This window comes from Neolamprologus multifasciatus, chromosome 7 (assembly GCF_963576455.1).
Source record: "Neolamprologus multifasciatus chromosome 7, fNeoMul1.2, whole genome shotgun sequence".
NCBI classification, from domain to species: domain Eukaryota; kingdom Metazoa; phylum Chordata; class Actinopteri; order Cichliformes; family Cichlidae; genus Neolamprologus; species Neolamprologus multifasciatus.
The window spans coordinates 41,621,798-41,639,620 of NC_140445.1; the positions used below are offsets into that span (position 1 = coordinate 41,621,798).

The 17,823-nt window shown below is 39.2% G+C and overlaps 1 protein-coding gene across 3 annotated transcripts in view; it reads right to left on the bottom strand.

The window, feature by feature from the left end:
- ripor1 (RHO family interacting cell polarization regulator 1) overlaps window positions 1–1,171 on the bottom strand; it is a 44,293-nt gene extending 43,122 nt beyond the window's left edge. Inside the window, exon 1 of one of the 3 annotated variants that reach the window (XM_085167411.1) lies at window positions 1,045–1,171. The gene's annotated coding sequence lies outside the window, so the exon portion shown is untranslated. The other 2 variants (XM_085167410.1, XM_085167412.1) reach the window with 2 other exon arrangements.
- Window positions 1,172–17,823: the final 16,652 nt, after the last annotated feature.

Below are 17,823 nucleotides of genomic sequence, written 5' to 3' on the forward strand. Positions count from 1 at the left end.
CACCTCTCTTCAGATAGAATCTTCCTAAAAACTGACTTCCCCAGTTGCTTTCTTCTCTCACTGTCCCTTCTTCTTATTCTTTGAATTTGCCTTCTTGTAGAAAGACGTGACTTACAGGGAATATGAGCAGTAGTCTAGATACAGTAGAATACAGTAAATTGGCTGTGCTGTAAAGGCCACCCCAATGCTGGACGAAACCATGTTACTTGATTTGTAAGGGGGCATCAGATATTCTCCATGGGTATCAAAGTTCAATTGCCCAACCAATTTATTCAAGAAATGTATTTAAGGCAACATTTACTTAGAAGTTAAAAACTAAAACAAACCAAAAAAATAAATAAAATTTTCGTTCTGGGTTTGCCAGAGCCCCTTCCGCCTTTGGGGCCCTGGGTACTCTGTCCCAATCTTCCCCCATTATTTGGATATGTGAATCTGTTTTCAAAGAAAATCACTGTGCTCAATTCCCACGTTTTCCCATTTACAATCTTTTAGCTCTTTTGCGATAAAATACCGGCATTAGGATAACCTACAGGGTATTAAAAACGTGCCATACATTTTAATTTTGACGGAATTCAGCTATTTTTAACGTCAATAATACATTTTCGTTTCGCATAATGTGCTGCTACAAGCAACCAAACGCGGCTATATTTGTCTTAAAGCTGCTTGGCACTCAAAGTAGAAATACTAAAGATTTGACAGATTTTTCGACACGGTTTAGCACACCGGCTTCAGCACAGGGGAGTGACAGCAGAGTAATGCAGCAGGAGAGGCGGTTACAACAGAAGAGGTAGGCTCTCTACAACAAACCTAGAGAAGATAACCAGCATGGGGGAAAGGCTAGATAAACTTGAAAATGTACAATTTAGTAACAATAAAAACGTACATATTGACCGCGGTGTCTTCTTCTCCTTGTACAGCTGACGCAAATCTTCTTTATTCAGAAAAGAAAACGGGTCGACTATTCCGAGCGCACTTGTTGTCACAGTTCACCAGTCTTGTTAACACTGACCTCCTAGTTAGAAAAGAAAGAAGGAAAAAAAGTACCGTGGTTCAGTGAGCAGCATTCCTCAAGCAGTCAGTCGGTACTTAACAGCGTCAACGCTCCGCGTTTAGCGCGAGCACTTCCTGTAAGCTAAACGCTTTCAAATTAACACCTAATCACCACAGCTAATTGGTTCATGCGCTCGTGCCTGTTCTGCTACCAGTGCAAAACAATGCCAACTCACGTCTGACTGCTCGGCTGTGGTTTGGGTTAATTTTTTTTTTTTTTATAACGCCCAATATCCCGATAGGGCTTCTAACTTCTAAGGGCGACTAGGTGGGACATACTTGATACCTGTGAGATCTTTGGCAGTCTTCCCTTTGTCCAGTTCTTTGCTTAGCAAAATTTGTAAAAATAAATTAATAAATAAATCAGATCCCTAAAATATGGCACAGACAATACTTGTGTTTGGACATAATTCACTTATACTAAAAAGATGAGACTCAGAGTGGTTATGGTTTGATGTAAGTGACATGGTGAGCTCAACAAGACCATATTGTGAAACGTTTTTTTTCTCTTGAAATTGATGATCGTGTATATCAAAATATACCATATAATATACCATATTCCTTTGAATGCTAGACGTTCCAAATTTCAAAAGACGATCGGTAAGTAAGTTGCTGCATACTACCCTCTTCTTGCATGTATCTGTACTGCTCTGTCTAAATGCACACAGAAATTAAACAGGTATTTATTACAGCAGCGTCCATGTCACGATTCATATTCCGCCTTCAAATACCCAACACCTACTTAAGGCATGTCAGACTATAAGTATCATATTCACACAAAGACACTCAAAGCTCAGCCAGTACTGTTTCATTGCTGTTTTAGTATGAAGACTGAATACATGGAATCACTTTAACAATGATGGCCTGAACACCAGAAAAAAACTGTGCCTCTTATTTTAAAAACAAAACAAAAGGATAATAATAAAGAATAATATCGCCATCTAAGTATTCGTCTAAATTGCAGATATACTTAGTGGCTGCGTAAACACACTTACACTATGATGCCAGCTGATACAATGTTTTTAGGATGTTTGCAAAGCTGCCAGAAGATGGCAGCCAAGGATCACCGAGATCACAATTGAGGCACAGTCGACACTGTTTTTTTATTTTTTTTGTTTTGTTTTTTTAAAGATGACAGTTTTATTTGTATTTTTGCTCAGCTCTCTCTTTTCATGTATTTTTTCAGACATAAAACTCTACATTAAATGCAGAGGACTATGAAATACTACTTGCACTTTACTATCAGTAGTTTTTGTTGCTGCTGTCTTTTATTTACTATCTGTTGTTATTTTGTAAACACACAAAACAATAACACATATTTTACCATGTATCTCGTAGTAGTGCATACAAACTGTTACTGATTTCTGTAATTTGAACAGTATACTGTAATATCTACAGTAAGATACTATAACACGTGTACTTTAATTTACTGTAAATGGCAAGGAACTGTGGGAAAACATTGGCTCATTACAGTAATTCTTCACTATTGTAATTACATATTACAGTAATAATTAGACTTCTGTGAAAGCTTTGGAAAGCTTTGTGTATATTTATAGCTACACAAGTACATATAAATATACACAAAGTACTTCGCCACTGGATATACAGTAGAGCATCAAATCTTGAGATCTTGTTGCACCATGTTTGTTTTGAAAGGCCCTTTGCTGCTCCTCATTACAAAGATTGGGAGGTCACGCCTCTAAAGCGCGTGTATCATACACTGGCAGTATATTAGCATTAGCGATATGAATCCTTCTGATGTCGTTAAACCGAAATCTTTTTTCAGATTCTTTTAAATGTACATTTAAAGAGAGACCGAAGCTGTGAAGTTTTATATGAATATAAAACACTTACTGTGAACTTTTAAATGTGATTTTGTGATTTTCTTATAATCCTGATAGGTGGGTTCATAAATAAGACTGAAAAACTGAAAAAAAAAATTCAAACCCTCTTCTAATTTGCATCATATTAAGACAAAACATCACAATTCCATGACAGAGACAGGTTTTACTTTTCTTTGTGGAGTTCTTTGAACTGTGTCTGTTTAGTGACACCAAACCAAAACAGCAACAACAAAAAAATCACTTGTTTAATCTTAAAATATATTTGCCACAAAGCAGAAATGGATATGATATAATACAGTGACAAACAACCACATCTATAGTCTTGTCATAATTTTTGATGATATAATACTATTTTAAAACACTATGATGCCTCCTCACACAAAGGATAAATGTACATATATTTTGTTACTTCCACTATGCAGGAAGTTTCAAGGAAACAAACTGGAATTGGGTTTTATTTTTATTTCTAAATCAGTTGAGATGTCAATTATCCCACTCTGTTAACTGTATGTAATTAAGTCTCTGCACTGTTATATGTGTGTATGGATGCAGGCCAGTGTGTAATTAATATCCTCATATAGATAGAACTGTCCGCCTGTAATTACTGGATAGCTAGGCAAATCAACCTTTTGAAGAAAGAGTAAGGATGGGGGACTTGGAGAGGCAAGTGAATATTTAACCTTGGAAGCATTAAAGACTATTAAATCCCTGCATATCCTTTAAGCCAACAGTCAGACTATTTGTGTAAATGGAACACAATTTTTTTAATACGTTTTTTTTTTAAAGAAAAGAATAAAACTTAAATGAAGTTTAATGATTTAGCTTATAAGTTTTGATAAAAATAAACAAAACAAACACAAAATTGCCAGCTGTGGAGGGAGCCGGGCCGGGAAGGAAGCAGCAGCTTCTGGAGCTTTATCCAGAACTGCGGAGGGCTGGGTGCTCAAGTCGTGGCGGGGGCGATAACGGCGTGAATGTCACACACTACTGAAAACATAGGTGTGCCTCACATCTCCAGGAAACTGAGCATGTTCTACTCAAAAATGTGGCTTTTCTCTTTTTATCTGATTTGTAATAAGTCTCAGTATGCCATGTTGAAGAATGTCTCAATTTTAAGAATCTGAGACTCTGGAACCAAACCTGGGGAGGAGCTCAGAGGAGCCTGGTGGCTAGGCCTTAGTCCAGCAGGCCTGGCCTTGTGCAGACCAAAGTGGACACATGAACCCACACTCTTGTAGGCCCACCACCTCCAGGAGGCACTGTAGGGGTTGGGTGCAATGTATGGACAATGTCAGAGGCTTTGGATGATGCATGGATCAGCTTTGGTAAAGAGAGAGCTGAGCATAAAAGCAAAGCCTACCCCCACCTATGGTCATGAGCTTTGGGTAGTGACTGAAAGAATGAGATTGCAGATACAAGAGGTGGAAATGAGCGTTCTCTGAAGCATTGCTGGCTTCTGGTGGGTAGAGGAGTTAAGTCATTTGAGAGGTGCTCAGAGTAGATCCAGCACATGCCGGAGAGATTATGTTTCTAGAGTGGCCTCAAAAGTCCTTGTTGTTCCCCTGGATAATGGATAGATGGATGGACTCTTCAACATGGCATACAGAGTGCATCTGGAAGATGCAGGACAGTGGAGTCTTGCTGCAGGAGCTATAATTGAGGATGCACTGGTGTATCCTTTGGGTGACTAGTTTTATATTCAGTGTATATACGAGGAATGACACACAGCTGGAAAATACAAATCAGGAGAAAGAATTTATGATGCTGTTTGCAAAATGTCACCTTACAATGACGCTCCACAGGAAGGATCAGATTTTGTTAAATGCCCATTACCTCAACTCCTCAACATGAGGAGAGGGATTGGGAGGAGGAATTGAGAATGTGAGAAATAAGAAAGGAGAGAGAGATAATATGAGAATAATTAAACACCTCAGCACTTTACTGAGTTGTCTAATGGAAACATCATTATTTTATTTTAGTGTTATAGCTCAACACGTTATAGATATCTAACACAGATATCTTAAGAAAAATAAGTGTGCTTTCCACAATATGTCAAAGACATGGGGCTTGCTTGAAAAAAATTTAACTGGTGCAGTGTGGCAGGCCACTGGCCACAGGTGATTGATAATAATATGCAATGTAAAGTTTCTGGTACAACATACAGGGGTATAGCCAAAAATTAAGTCCTCTTCTCTGTAATATTTTTAAACTGTGCAAAGCAGTTAAATGGGCCACAATATCCTGTCAACCCACTGATGTTGTAATGTTTATGAATATCATGTTTTTGTCTGGCTCTACTCTTTATTCCTTCTTTACTTCTTCTTTATTTCCTCTTTGTTATTATTATTTGTTATATTTTCCCCTTCTATTTTTTATTTTTTTACAGTTGATATACAAATGTTTATGTGTTACATTTAGAGTCAGTATTTTTTCTAATATGATCTCAATGGACACTGTCTCACTCATTTTAAAATGAGAACCCCTGAGAGCCTGTATGTGCTTAATAAAGCTGCTGAATGAATCACTCTGACATCACAAAGAAAAAAAAGCTTCCCCTCATTCAAGATTGGCGACTCCTTCAATTAAAATAATTTTCTCGTTATCATCTCAAACTGAAGGGTTGCCTCTGTCATGAAATGAAAGGGCCAGACATCGTCAGAAGCAATAAGACTAACAGCCAGTCTCCAATCTGACATCATGTGCTCTAAGCTGTCTACCTTAAATCAAAATGTGATGTTCTTCTCTTTACTGCAGTGCCCTCAGGGTATATTATCTAATGTTAGAGCTCCCTCAAATTGACAACATTCTCATTTTGACTCATAATCATTGAATAAATCATAGCTTATCAGTGTTTCTGTGATAGTCAAGGAAAATCAGAGTTACTGCTACCACAGACCCACAAACAAGCAGCAAGGGAAGGTAGCTATAAATGGTAAATGGACTGGTTCTTAAATAGCGCTTTTCTACTCTGCAATCAAAGCACTTTGTTTTAAACGTGCTTCATTAACACAAGCATGTTCTATTTCTCTTTCTATGCTTTTTTTCTTAGTGCTTTCTATCCAACGTTCACACTTTCTGCTGAATGCACAGGAGAGTAACTTGGGGTTTATATCTTGCCCAGTGGTATTTGGTTGCAGACTGGAGCAGACGGGGATCGGACCAACAACCTTTAGTGGTTGACCTGCTCAATCTGCTGAGCCATCGCCACCCCAAATATAAACCCACACAGAGCTGTAGTGAAAGTCTTTCAGAGCATCTCAAAGAAAACACAGCATCTGGTGAAGTCCATGGGTTCAGGCACTCATTGACCTCACAAGATTTTCATCCTATATTAAAAACATCCCTCGTGTTTAAAGTTATATATTTATATTTATATATTTAATTTGTTCAACAAGTTTTAAGCCTGTAAAAAATGGCTTTAATTTCTAAAGAGTTAACGGTAAATTTTTGTTGACCCACTGCACTTGAAGTTGAAAGTTAACGCTTTTTGCTTGTTTGATTTCAAATCCACTGAACAAGAGAAAGGAGAGTTTCTTCTCGATGCTTGTTATGAACCAGATGTAAATGAAAGGCTTTAAAGACTCCCTCACTCCCAGTGTCGCCACACAGGCTGTTGAAGTCCTAATAACTGTCCTCTCTGCTTTATCTCTCTGCTTTTCTCACTGTCTCAGCCATCACTTTTATTGATTGTATGCTGACAATTGTTAGCCTGTAATTTCTGCTGATTATATTGAACACACATTGTTCTCCAGAAAGTGATCTGATTACAGTGTTTGTTGCTCTGCCTCGCAACAAAGTGCTTCAAAACACTTTTTCAACTCCAAGAAAAGCTCCAGTCTGTCCCGGCAAATAAACACATTTATTGACAACGTAATCACTCAGTGTTCTCTTGTTCTCAGTCTGCCATGAGCGGACACACACACGCACACAGAAAGAGAGAGAGGGTCACAGGGCAGTAGGGAGTCATAAGGTCCATGATTGGGTGTTCACACAGAAGTGGGCGTCACCGTTTGTCACTCCGCTAAGTATCGACCTAAGGAGACACCTTCACTAATGGGCAGCAGAGCGATGGAAACAGTGTGGCAGACAGCGGAGAGATGGAGACAGACATACTGCAGAGAGAAGGGAGCAGACAACTAAAAAGCATAGAGCAGAGAATGAAATTAGACCTGTGAACATCATGTGCAGTCTGTATATGATGGGATCGTTCACACATTCTTTGCACATGCTACTTTAAAGGTATCACTGTGTTTTAGGCTTTGAAATGCCTTCTGGGAGTAAGGCTGTTAAAGACTGGAAGCTTCTTTGAAGTTTCCTCGTTTGAAAGTTTATTTAGAATGTTTAAGCAAGAGGCCCTGAAAACGCTGCATGTTTTTTACTGAATAATTAATGTATCACAGACCTGAGGAGCATTAGTTACATAATAAAATAAAGTACAGTTACAGTAACAAAGAAAAAGGACAGCACTGCACAAAGCAAAACCCACAACTTCACATTATGTTCCCTCAGGACTAACTGATTTTGCAGGAACACACATACACATACATAAGATTCAATGTAAACTGAATATTAACTTTGGCTGGTGAGAAAGACAAAACCAAATTGCACCCACCCATCACTCAAAGCAGCCATGTTCTTTTAATTTTAAGTCTGTAAATGTGCATATGTGTGCTGTTGAGTTATACAGGATAGCAGAGGACTTCCCACCTCTAACACAACATCAAGTGGCCAGTCGAAGAGCTGCCATTTCACGCACTTCTAAGTTGACTTAATTTTTCACTCACCAGTGACTGGCAACATATGCATGCGCTGAAATCTGACAACATTGTCCTGGTTTGTCCCCTGTGAGCCAGCCCAGTAATATAACATATTCATACAAGGACATGTTCAGTCTTTTTTAGAGAGCTCAGGTTTTATGTTAGTAGAGTTTACCGTGGATATGAAACACGCATCTTTTAGATCAAATGTGTGTAGTCTAATTTATATGACTGAAGAAGGGTATGTCACAAATGTACACCTTATGCACACCTTAAATTACCCATATTTAACTACACAAGCAACTAACATGGCATTTTCTCCTGGGGAATTATGATGAAGAACTATAGTTTGATTAACTGTTTTCCCAGAGTTGTTTATAACAAACATTACTGTTAATAGTTACAATTATTTTAAAAAAAATCTCAGAATTATATATATTTCCTCAAAGTTTTCTTAAACCTAAATTCCAGCAAAGATGATAGCTATTTGACTCTCACATGTTAACGTGAGAGTGTGACAGGACAATGGTGATGATGATGATGATGATGATGATGATGATGATGATGATAGAGACAGGGAATTAGTTTTCGATTAGCCACAGTGTCAGGTCATGGTGTCACGTCCCACCTCTCTGTCTGTGAGACTGATCAATACCATCACACACACTATTAGCAACAATGCTTCTTCTTTCTCTGTCTCTCTCCCTCTGCCAGAAACACAATTATCAGCCCCACCATCACTCTATCTACCACTCTTTCCCATTTGTCTCAATTCTTCACTTTTCTATTGCTATTTCTCCTTATTTTAAAACATATTACTTTCACTTTAGTTTTTGCCTCCTGGCCCATTGCCTTTGTTTCTATATGTTTCCCATTACTCCCAGTAATATCACAGGTGTACAGAGGTGCTGACCATAATAACAAAAAAACAAATTTTAGAATATTTAATATACTAAGAATTTACTAAAGCATTTTTGACACAAAATGTACAGTATGTTTGCAATTTAAGTGGGTGTATAATAGCATAGCCTCAGCATTTATGGCAGCATATAAAATTTCTCTGGAAGAAAACAAAAATTCAGCGGCTGTTGTCCATTTTCTTTACTAACCTAACTACTAAAATACATTGTCCCCTAGAACTCTTCCAACCTGAAAGGCTGTTTTTCCCTGTTGTTTGAATATGACTGATAGAAATTGGTGGCAGGAACATTTTTTACTTGATTTGGCAAATTATTCTTGTAACACTTTTGAAATTCTTTCTTGTTGGCATGTCACAGCATGGTATGCAGTGCTTCCTTAAACATTCTGAGAAAACTGGACAAGTGGCATCAGTTGATCCATCTGCTGTTCACTGAAGCCTCCTCACAAAGTAGTAGTAAGGGAAACAAGAAAAAACCCTGAGGTCTGCCAAATTACACAAGAACTGGACTGAAAATTAGTGGCAGCTCTAATGAAGTAATGAACTCAGTCTTGAAATGTGTCATTATGTATTGAAAAGGTTAAAGGTGCAACAGTTATTCTACAGCCTTCTGTAAAACACGGTGGAGGCTCTGTCATGGTTTGGGCTGTATTTGTGCCAGTGGTGATCGTACTGTCAGAAGTCAAAATTTGATCCACCGTGCAGCCTAGAAAGTGTCTGATTGGTAACAGACTCTGTTGTTGTGTTATATACCAAATGTCTACATGTTTCAACCCATGTTATATGTTTTCACATTTGCATTTAGTGGCAGTTCAAAACCACATTAGTTACATAATAAAACAAAGTACACAAAGTAAAACCCACAAATTAGCTGTACAGTAGAAACCAAAAATACCTGGGATGTGTAACAATACAAACAAAACTGCAGATCACTGGGCATCCTCTCTCATTTTCATTGATCTCACAGCTGTTACACTGTAACAGGGGAGGATGCACCTGCACATATCACAGGCTGTCTGTCATGGCTGTCTCCACTCTTAGGAAAGCTCAGAAATGACATTATGATGTTTCAGTGCCAAGTTATTGTTGGATTTTAGAGAGGAGCAAATCAAAGCGTCCTAACTATAAACCTCACAAACCACAGAGCTTTAAAGTAGTTTCAAAGGCAGTGAGATCAGTTTATTCAATTTTTCTCTCAGGAAAAAACAAAAACTTTCATTTTTATCACTTAATTATCTTCTTGGCAAGTTTACATTTATTTTTTGCAGGTAAAATATCTGAACTACATCTAAATTTTGTTGTACAGTATGTGTGTATAATGTAATAAGAATGTTAGAACAGTTTACTCAGAGCATGTCTGTACTGATTCAGAGGCCCTTTCTAAAGGGGCTCAAACCGCCCCTGATTAGACTGTATTATAGGTACTGAAACAGACCAAACGAGCATCAGAAACCTTTAAAATTAAGCCAGATGAATCAAAACCTGAATATCTTAAAACCAGGTGAAATACTTCAATTAAAATGATCTTTATTTCTCACATCAGTTTGATTAATAAAAATTTAAACATCAACATCTGTTTGCTGATTTGAGGTGTTGTTCTGGTTGCGCTGCCATTCAGAAGAAGCATCGTTCCATTTATTATGCTGTTCTTAACATACATCATTGTTTTAGAGCTAAAAGTCCCGTGATGTGTCTGGCCAAGAGTTAATTTATTAACAACCATGTGCTCCCATTTGTATTCCACTCAGCAGTTATCACTGCATCCACTGTTACAAAACATAAATGAAATAAAACCCGATACATACAAATAAGCTAAAATGGAGGATTTGAGACACAACTGAAAACTGACAGAGATAGACGAGGAAGTGGTCAAAGTAACTGTTGAAGCGCAGGGTGTGATAGTAAATGAGGGATGAAAAAAGCTCATTAGCTAAAAGCTCCTCTCTCACCTCCTCACACCTCCTGCTGTGACATGTGGATGTGCGTGTTTGTGTTTCTGTACACGTGTGGCTCCACAGGCTTTCATTCAAAAGGACAAAGAGACTTGTCAAGTCAACATGCAGTCAGTCAAGCAAACAGCACAGGTCACAAGCACCCGCTCACATCCCTATCACACACACACACACACACACACACACACACACACACACACACACACACACACACACACACACACACATACACACACACACACACACACACACACATCAGCTGCACTATATGTTTGTACATGTGTATTGTTTGAAGGCACTGGTGCTGTTTCCAAGCCATTTAACTTTAGATGGTATTAGGCTGTCCAGTGATGATTATGTTGTGTGAAACAGAAACAGAAAGAATGACAAACAGATAGATAGATGGATAGATACATAGATAGATACATAGATACATAGATAGATAGAAATTGGTGGTCTGCATGTATATAAAATCAAGCACTTTTATACACCTGTGGCCATAAAAGTGATTGGAAGACCTGAATTCAATGATTTGGGTGGGTGAGTGAATACTTTTATAGTGTAGATAGAGTACCTATCGCATTTTGTTAGTCAGTCACTTGAAAGGTCAGAGATGTCTCATCCTACATATTGACATAATCCTTTCAAAATCAGCATGCACAATAATGGTACATGAAATACTGACTGAAATTAGGGCAGAATTCAAACAAAAAAAAGTTGTTGGTCATACTGTATTGTTGTGCATGAATTTCAGCTATGAAATAAAGTCTGAAATTTTTTTTCCTCTGGTGTAATGGTGAAAACGTACCTTACAACTTGGAAAATGTTTCATTGAAAATAAAAATATGAAAACTTTTAGTTGTAAAATTGTAGATATTTTTGTTGTCAATTATAAAAATGTTCACTTTAATAAAATTTTTTAATACATACATATATCTGGAAAGAGCAGGAAATAGTAGGCTGTAACACACACACACCTGCCATGCCGACAGTATAGTCACAGCTTTGGAAGTGAAAATGAGAGCATCTGGTACCTTTCTCTTTCTCTCTCTCTCTCTCTCTCACACACACACACACACACACACACACACACACACACACACACACACACACACAAAGTCGTGTTTTCATATTTTTGTGAGAACATCTAATTGACATAATGCTTTCTCTAGCCGCTTACCCTAACTCCAACCGTCAAAAAATTAATACATTTTGAGTCTCAAAAATACCTTCAAACTCGTGGGGACGGGGATTTTGCCCCCATAGGGCTCTTGGTCCCCACAAGTATAGTAAACTTCCAATTCTTTTGGTCCCCACAAAGATATAAAAACATAGTACACACACACATGCAAAGCAAGCCTGCTGTTTCTTGATGGTCCAGGAGGGGATAGTATGAGTCCAATAATCTCTCTTTGTTTCCTTTTTCTCTGCAACTCTTATTTTTCTTTCTTTCTTTGACGACGGTTCCTCTTGACTTTGCTCTGTCTCTTTTCTGGGAGCTGTCAGGGTGAATATTCACCTTGGTTACTGAAGCGGACAAATGACACCTTTTAAAGCTGCGACGCGCGTGTGTGTGCATGTGTGCGTCACTTGTTTCATAAAGTGCAAATTCCATTTTTGTAGCAATGGTCTGGAGAAAACATCTTTTACACTTCATTAGCTGGGTATGGAGCTGGGTGTGTGGACAGAGAGAGCGAAAGACACACACTGTGTGTGTGTGTGTGTGTGTGTGTGTGTGTGTGTGTGTGTGTGTGTGTGTGTGTTGTGTGTTGTTTGTGTGTCAGAGCACTTAGGATGTCAGAAAGTTTGTGTGTATGACTGAAAATACTGCTAGCCGTCAAGAAAATCCTGCTGCATTTGTCTTTGCTAACTTAACTGCAAAAACTAAGAAGCACATGTGAGACAAGTGTGTCGGCATGACATTGAATGGCGTCTTTACCAACTGTTTCCCTTAAGCTGTACCAACCCCCCAAAAGTAAAACCCCAGCACCAATTCCTATCATTACTGTCAGACAGTGCCACAACTATGACAACTTAAAAAGTCCATAAGTCTTGTACCCAATAAAGACAGGAGGACTCATGTGCGTCCTCCTGTCTCCTGTCGGTGGCGCTGTCACTTGGTGTTCGCTCGCTCGCTCTGTGGTATAGTATCGCTTCCTGTTCCTGCTCAAACACAGTGGTGTTTCTGAGTAGCTTATTTGCTTAGCAGTTTAATTAACAACTTTTAAATACATTCTTTTTTCACAGTATAATCTTCACGTGCTTCATCCGAAGCACACTTTCTGTGTACTCACTACCTAATTTATAGTATTCACTCACTGTCTCTGTACTGTTTCGCTAGCTTAGCTCGTAGCCGACCCGTTAGCACCATGGCTACTTCACCTGTCCCTTCTGCACTTTCTTGCTCATTGTGTCAGATGTTTAGTTACTCCTCGGCCTCCTTTAGCAGTAATGATATCTGTAACAAATGTAGCATATTTGCAGCTCTGGAGGCCAGGATTACTGAATTGGAGACTCGGCTTTGCACCCTGCTCTCACCCTTAGCTAGCCAGGCCCCTGTAGCTGGTGCAGCCGAAGATAGCGTAGGCCCCGCTAGCTGTTCCCCGGCAGACCCCAAGCAGCTGGGGAAAGGCTGGGTAACGGTGAGAAGGAAGCGTAGTCCTAAACAGAAGCCCCAGGTACACCACCAACCCGTTCATGTGTCTAACCGTTTTTCCCCACTCGGTGACACACCCGCCGGGGGTCAAACTCTGGTAATTGGTGACTCTGTTCTCAGACATGTGAAGCTAGAGACACCGGCAACCATAGTCAATTGTCTTCCAGGGGCCAGAGCAGGCGACATTGAAGGAAATTTAAAACTGCTGGCTAAGGGTAAACGTAAATTCAATAAAATCATAATTCACGTCGGCAGTAATGACACCCGGTTACGCCAATCGGAGGTCACTAAAATCAATATTGAATCGGTGTGTAACTTTGCCAAAACAATGTCGGACTCTGTAGTTTTCTCTGGTCCCCTCCCCAATCAGACCAGGAGTGACATGTTTAGCCGCATGTTCTCCTTAAATTGCTGGCTGTCTGAGTGGTGTCCCAGAAACGATGTGGGCTTCATAGATAATTGGCAAACCTTCTGGAGGAAACCTGGTCTTGTTAGGAGAGATGGCATCCATCCCACTTTGGATGGAGCAGCTCTCATTTCTAGAAATATCGACAAATTTATTAAACCCCTCAAAACATGACTATCCAGAGTTGGGACCAGGAAGCAGAGTTGCAGTCTTACACGCCTCTCTGCAGCTTCTCTCCTCCTGCTACCCCCCCAAAAACCCATCTCCATAGAGACTGTGTCTGCTTCCAAAAAGACAAAAAACAAACAACTTAAACAATCACAAAGAAAGAATAATACAGTATCCACATCTGAACCAAAGAGTAAAACAGTGAAATGTGGATTATTAAATATTAGGTCTCTCTCCTCCAAGTCTCTGTTAGTACATGACTTAATAATTGATCAACAAATTGATTTACTCTGCCTTACAGAAACCTGGTTGCAGCAGGATGATTATGTTAGTTTAAATGAATCAACACCCCCGAGTCATTCTAACTACCAGAAATCTCGAAGCACAGGTCGAGGGGGCGGTGTGGCAGCAATTTTTCACACCAGTCTATTAATTAATGATAGACCAAGACAGACTTTTAATTCATTTGAAAGCCTGATGCTTAGCATTGTCCACCCCAGCTGTGAAACTCAGAAACCAGTCTTACTTGTTATCATCTATCGTCCACCTGGGCCTTACACAGAGTTTCTGTCTGATTTCTCAGACTTTATATCTAATTTAGTTCTGAGCTCAGATAAAATAATTATTGTGGGTGATTTTAACATCCATGTAGATGCTAAAAATGACAGCCTCAACATGGCATTTAATCTGTTGTTAGACTCAATTGGTTTCTCTCAAAATGTAAAAGAACCCACCCACCACTTTAATCACACTCTAGATCTTGTTTTAACATATGGCATAGAAACTGAACATTTAACAGTGTTTCCTGAAAACCCTCTCCTGTCTGATCATTTCTTGATAACATTTACATTTACAATAATTGATTACGCAGCAGTGGAGAGTGGACTTTATCAAAGTAGATGTCTTTCTGAAAGCGCTGTAACTAAGTTTAAGAATATAATCCAGCCACTGTTATCATCGTCAATGCCCTGTACCAACACAGAGCAGAGCAGCTATCTGAACGCTACCCCAACAGAGGTCGATTATCTTGTTAATAATTTCACCTCCTCACTACGTACGACTCTGGATACTGTAGCTCCAGTGAAAACTAAGGTCTCTAATCAGAAGTACCTGACCCCGTGGTATAATTCTCAAACACGTACCCTAAAGCAGATGACTCGTAATCTGGAGAGGAAATGGCGTGTCACAAATTTAGAGGATCATCATTTAGCCTGGAGAAATAGTTTGTTGCTTTATAAGAAAGCCCTCCGCGAAGCCAGAACAGCTTACTACTCATCACTGATTGAAGAAAATAAGAACAACCCCAGGTTTCTCTTCAGCACTGTAGCCAGGCTGACAAAAAGTCAGAGCTCTGTTGAGCCAACCATCCCTTTAACGTTAACTAGTGATGACTTCATGAACTTCTTCACAAATAAAATTTTTATCATTAGAGAAAAAATTACCAATAATCATCCCACAGATGTAATATTATCTACAGCTACTCTTAGTTCCATTGATGTTAAGTTAGACTCTTTTTTTCCAATCGATCTTTCTGAGTTAACTTCAATAATTACTTCCTCCAAACCATCAACGTGTCTTTTAGACCCCATTCCTACAAAACTGCTCAAAGAAGTCCTGCCATTGATTAATTCTTCGATCTTATATATGATCAACCTATCTCTAATAATCGGCTATGTACCACAGGCCTTCAAGGTGGCTGCAGTTAAACCTTTACTCAAAAAGCCATCTCTAGACCCAGCAGTCTTAGCTAATTATAGGCCAATCTCCAACCTTCCTTTCATATCAAAAATCCTTGAAAGAGTAGTTGTCAAACAGCTAACAGATCATCTGCAGAGGAATGGTTTATTTGAAGAGTTTCAGTCAGGTTTCAGAGTTCATCACAGCACAGAAACAGCTTTATTGAAGGTTACAAATGATCTTCTTATGGCCTCTGACAGTGGACTCATCTCTGTGCTTGTCCTTCTTGACCTTAGTGCAGCATTCGATACTGTTGACCATAATATTCTATTAGAGCGATTAGAACATGCTGTAGGTATTACAGGTATTGCACTGCAGTGGTTTGTATCATATCTATCTAATAGACTCCAATTTGTGCATGTAAATGGAGAGTCCTCTTCACACACTGAGGTTAATTATGGAGTTCCACAGGGTTCGGTGCTAGGACCAATTCTGTTTACATTATACATGCTTCCCCTAGGCAGCATCATTAGAAGACATAGCATACATTTTCACTGCTATGCAGATGACACCCAGCTCTATCTGTCCATGAAGCCAGATAACACACACCAATTAGTTAAACTGCAGGAATGTCTTAAAGACATAAAGACTTGGATGGCCACTAACTTTCTGCTTCTTAACTCAGATAAAACTGAGGTCATTGTACTCGGCGCTGAAAAGCTTAGAAATATGGTATCTAACCAGATTCTTACTCTGGATGGCATTACCTTGGCCTCCAGTAACACTGTGAGGAACCTTGGAGTCATTTTTGACCAGGATATGTCCTTCAACGCACATATTAAACAAATATGTAAGACTGCGTTCTTCCATTTGCGCAACATCTCTAAAATTAGAAATATCCTGTCTCAGAGTGACGCTGAAAAACTAGTTCATGCATTTATTACTTCCAGGCTGGACTACTGCAATTCATTATTATCAGGATGTCCAAAAAACTCACTGAAAAGCCTTCAGTTAATCCAAAATGCTGCAGCAAGAGTACTGACAGGGACTAGAAGGAGAGAGCATATTTCTCCTGTTTTGGCTTCCCTTCATTGGCTTCCTGTTAAATCCAGAATTGAATTCAAAATCCTGCTCCTCACATACAAGGTCTTAAATAATCAGGCCCCATCTTATCTTAATGACCTTGTAGTACCATATCACCCTATTAGAGCACTTCGCTCCCGCTCTGCAGGCCTACTTGTTGTTCCTAGAGTATTTAAAAGTAGAATGGGAGGGAGAGCCTTCAGTTTTCAGGCCCCTCTTCTGTGGAACCAGCTTCCAGTTTGGATTCAGGAGACAGACACTATCTCTACTTTTAAGATTAGGCTTAAAACCTTCCTTTTTGCTAAAGCATATAGTTAGGGCTGGACCAGGTGACCCTGAATCCTCCCTTAGTTATGCTGCAATAGATGTAGGCTGCCGGGGGATTCCCATGATGCATTGAGTTTTTCCTTTCCAGTCACCTTTCTCACTCACTATGTATTAACAGACCTCTCTGTATTGAATCGTATCTGTTATTAATCTCTGTCTCTCTTCCACAGCATGTCTTTATCCTGTCTTCCTTCTCTCACCCCAACCGGTCGCAGCAGATGGCCGCCCCTCCCTGAGCCTGGTTCTGCCGGAGGTTTCTTCCTGTTAAAAGGGAGTTTTTCCTTCCCACTGTCGCCAAAGTGCTTGCTCATAGGGGGTCATATGATTGTTGGGCTTTTCTCTGTATCTATGAAGCGCCTTGAGGCGACATTTGTTGTGATTTGGCGCTATATAAATAAAATTGAATTGAATTGAATTGAATTGAATAAAAGCTGCAAATGTGATGAAAGAAAATAAAATGACAGCCTTAACAGTAAGTGAGTGATGTCACTGTTACTACTTTATTTGCACAGCCTGGTAGGTACAGTGACCTTTAGAGTGAAAAGGGGTTAAAAACATACATTTAGTTCAATGATAGAATTTAAAAAAACAGTTAAAAGAAAATGTTGCTTTTCATTATATTAAATATTAGTTTTACATATTCAAGTCTTATTCAAGTGAGAAAATTTTCTGTCATAATTTTATCAGAACTGTGGACCTAAGTGGAGACAGAGGCAGGGAAAAGGTTTGCTGCTTTTATTTTTAAACATACAAAGTAGAGTATTGTGGGAATTCCCGATTGAGCCAGGGAAATACTTCTGCTGAGGAGGTGAAAGAGCGCGGCAATTGCAATTCCAGGAATTCAATCCAGTCGAGGGATAAACACAGGAGCGGAGAGGTGGAGAGCACTCAGGCAGGTGAGTGAGCTCAGGATAGTTAACCTCTGTGAATTAAAAACTCTGGCTGGGAACACCAAAGAAGAGCAGACAGCAAGCAGACAAGACA